This window comes from Biomphalaria glabrata, chromosome 3 (genome assembly GCF_947242115.1).
Source record: "Biomphalaria glabrata chromosome 3, xgBioGlab47.1, whole genome shotgun sequence".
Taxonomy (NCBI): domain Eukaryota; kingdom Metazoa; phylum Mollusca; class Gastropoda; family Planorbidae; genus Biomphalaria; species Biomphalaria glabrata.
The window spans coordinates 9270088-9274368 of NC_074713.1; positions in this window are offsets into that span (position 1 = coordinate 9270088).

Genomic DNA, 4281 nt, shown 5'->3' on the forward strand with positions numbered 1-4281 from the left:
GAGAAGATTGTATAGTTATATATTTTTTGTTTCAATTTAGAGCGGTGACCTATATAAGGGGACTAATTCAGCATATACCACCACTTGTCAAGTAATATTTCTTTCTCTTGTTCGAGATACCAAACTAAATAATTAATTACCAATATTTAATAAGCTAATTGGGTTGTTTTTATTGATTCTTTGTGTTGTTAGCTAACAGAAATAATTGTAAGAAAATTTCAGCTTGAACCGAGACTTAGTGTCGGAAAAATAACGTGTACAAACTATTGGCCAGACAGACAGACAGAGTGAGTTGATGTAAGCTTTGTATAAATATTTATAAGTTTCTTTAAGCGTTTAAAAATATTTTTGTGAAATTTAGATCTTTTCAATTCCGAACTGACCCTCAGGAGTATTATAAAATGTTTTATTTGATGTCTTCGTGTGCTTAGACTTTGATTTAGCTCCTCCAATCGGCGAAAAAGGCACCTAACTCACTTTCTGCCTCTGACCTACTGGTATCTACTGATGTCCATTTATGGTTCTAGAAGACCGCATCCCTTTTATGAACCATGTGACCCGGGAAAGTCTTTTATCCCGTCACCAGGACGAGGAATTGGCTCTTCACCAACCCCTCTGTCTGGAGTCCCCCAGCGACTAGATGATCATTTAATCACATCCGTCTGGTCGTGGGACACTGGCCCTTGAGCCAACGACATGAGTTCCTCCTCTCATGCCAGGCCGGAGGCCGAGCCCACGGGGGGGGGGGACCTTCATATGCCTATACTGTCCCACTGACTCGTGGGGGAACCATCACCACCCGTATGATCCTCGATGGGGAACGAAGCAATTGGGGTTTTGGACTGGTTAGAAAGCCTTTCTCACATCTCCAAAATGCACGTACTGGGAGCCATGTTTGCTCTCGTTCTTAGCCTATCCACTTCCCCGGGCGGACGTTTCCACGGAAGTGCCACGCTGAGGCGACGGGAGCTGGAATCCTCCGACTGGTATCTACTGCCCAGAGCTCAGATCCAAGAAGGTACGACGTCATCTTATACGAAGATGGGCCTGCTTATATCAACTCACTCTGTCTATATGTCTGTCTGGTAAAAAGTATGTACACGTTATTTCTCCCACACCCATTCTCGGACCAAGTTGAAACATCGCACAATTATTCATTGGAATAAACAAGACATGAATCAATTTAAAAAAAAGGTTACAAAGACAGTTTGTGTGGAAACACAAACTCAAAATCGGCCCCCGAAGTAGTCCAGCCAGGCAGGTAAAAAGGCAGGTTTCAATATTTTCAGAAAGAATATCAGACCAAGGGATAGGGGAAAGTGAATGTGATGTGAACCTGGCCTAACTAACGTCTTATAATGGAGATCTAATTGATCTCATTGTTTTGTAAAGGGTCAATCTCTTATTCAAATCCTTAATAGAAAAATATTTTCGTAAACAAAAAAAAAAAAACACAAACACAATGTCCCAATGTGTTATGCATTAAATTAGTAACAGTACAGTAGGTACTTGGTTAATATCGTCAATTGGTTTCAAGTAACCAAATAGAATGTAAGTGGATAGCAGTCAGACTTATGTAGTGCCCGTGTACTTTTTATTTTGGTTGTGGGCATGAAATGGGCATGAAATATGGAAGAGGCATTTAATGTTAACAGGGCATATCCCTGAAACCATATTAGTTGTGGGCATGGGAGTGAATCTCTAATGTTAACAGGGCATATTCCTGAAACCATATTAGTTGTGGGCATAGGAGTGAATCTCTAATGTTAACAGGGCATATCCCTGAAACCATATTAGTTGTGGGCATGGGAGTGAATCTCTAATGTTAACTGGATATATCCCTGAAGCCATATTGATTGTGGGTATGGGAGTGAATCTCTAATGTTAACAGGACATATCCCTGAAGCCATATAGATTGTGGGTATGGGAGTTAATCTCTAATGTTAACTGGACATATCCCTGAAGCCATATTGGTTGTGGGTATGGGAGTGAATCTCTAATGTTAACTGGACATATCCCTGAAGCCATATTGGTTGTGGGCATGGGAGTGAATCTCTAATGTTAACAGGACATATCCCTGAAGCCATATTGGTTGTGGGCATGGGAGTGAATCTCTAATGTTAACAGGACATATCCCTGAAGCCATACTGGTTGTGGGCATGGGAGTGAATCTCTAATGTTAACAGGACATATCCCTGAAGCCATACTGGTTATGGGCATGGGAGTGAATCTCTAATGTTAACAGGACATATCCCTGAAGCCAAATTGGTTGTGGGCATGGGAGTGAATCTCTAATGTTAACAGGACATATCCCTGAAGCCATATTGGTTATGGGCATGGGAGTGAATCTCTAATGTTAACAGGACATATCCCTGAAGCCAAATTGGTTGTGGGCATGGGAGTGATTCTCTAATGTTAACTGGACATATCCCTGAAGCCAAATTGGTTGTGGGCATGGGAGTGATTCTCTAATGTTAACAGGACATATCCCTGAAGACATATTGGTTGTGGGCATGGGAGTGAATCTCTAATGTTAACAGGACATATCCCTGAAGACATATTGGTTGTGGGCATGGGAGTGAATCTCTAATGTTAACTGGACATATCCCTGAAGCCATATTGGTTGTGGGCATGGGAGTGATTCTCTAATGTTAACTGGACATATCCCTGAAGCAATATTGGTTGTGGGCATGGGAGTGATTCTCTAATGTTAACTGGACATATCCCTGAAGCCAAATTGGTTGTGGGCATGGGAGTGATTCTCTAATGTTAACTGGACATATCCCTGAAGCCATATTGGTTGTTGGCATGGGAGTGAATCTCTAATGTTAACTGGACATATCCCTGAAGCCATATTTGTTGGCGGCATGGGATCAGAGTCTTTATTGCTAACGGGGATAATCCCTGAAAGTGTGTAGTTTAGGGATATAGGATACGGGTAGCAGATATTATCATGGCATATCCCTGAAACTATGTTATTTATTTAAATGAAAACGAAAACGAGGCTAGCATTATTTGACATTCATTGGTCAGCGTATCATTAATTTTGTTTTGTTTTTGTTTTTGTCTGTCTCTTGACCTCTATTGAATGACCGTTCTTCTCAAGACTTTATGGTTTATCGTTCTAGCCATCCAGCCTACAAAACATTTAACTAGTCTTATCTAGTTATTTCCCCTTAACAATTGAAATTAAACGTGAACATGGACTAGGACAAATAGGTGTGTGGACAAGTTCGACAACTTATTTGGTACTAAAGACATTTCTATTTCATTGTATTACGTATGTCGTATTACAAAGGTCTTGAAAATATAAGTACTTACTTAGGTATTTTACTAATGTTAACAAAATGTATTTACGCCTACACGTATAGGTCTTTTTTTTTTCGTGATCACTATATGTATTATATTTGAAACTATTTCTACAATGCTCTATACTCCAGCAATACTACTAAGTACACTTATAGATAGTTAGCACTGATAGACCTACAACTGTTCACATTCTAAATATATTAGAATATTAGCATACAATATAATTGTCTCCATCATTGCCACTACCCTATATTAGATAAGTACATTTTCTACCTCGCCATGATGACAGCGTAATCTCAAATTACTCTTTGGTCTAATATTTGAATTCAATGTATTATCCCCCTTAGTTTACAAGCATTCAGAGATCTGGGAGGGGATTTTAGATTACTTGCCACCTCGGCACAATTTAGGTCACGTGCCTCAGGTCTGGGAGGAAGTCTCAAAATAGTTCATAGTTAATAGACCTAGTATTCTAGAGTAGAGGGTTGTAAAGATTGTAGGGAAGGTAAGCTTCTACTTTTAAAATTAATGTAGGTAAACATTAATTTTAAGAGTTCAATCTACCTAGATGTACATTTAATCGGGCCTTTCAAGTTCCCTTTTTTTTTTTATTTTACATTCGAATTGCTTTGCACGTCATATCAAGCGTTGCCAGGACAACTGGAAAAGGCAGTTCTGTGGTGATATATATATATATATATATATATATATATATATATTCAATCAATAGAAAAATTTATTAAAATTTCAGCCAATCCACGATTTTAATGAAAAATTCATTAGGTTACTGTAAAACAATGCGACCTGTATACAGATGTTCAGACGAATTATTTTGCTAGGCGTCAAGAAAGTGGGTGTAAATTTGTTGATAAGCACAGCTTTTAGATCTACATAAATTAAGCACAGCTTATAGATCTACATAAATTAAGCACAGCTTATAGATCTACATAAATTGAAAGCAGAAGACTTAAA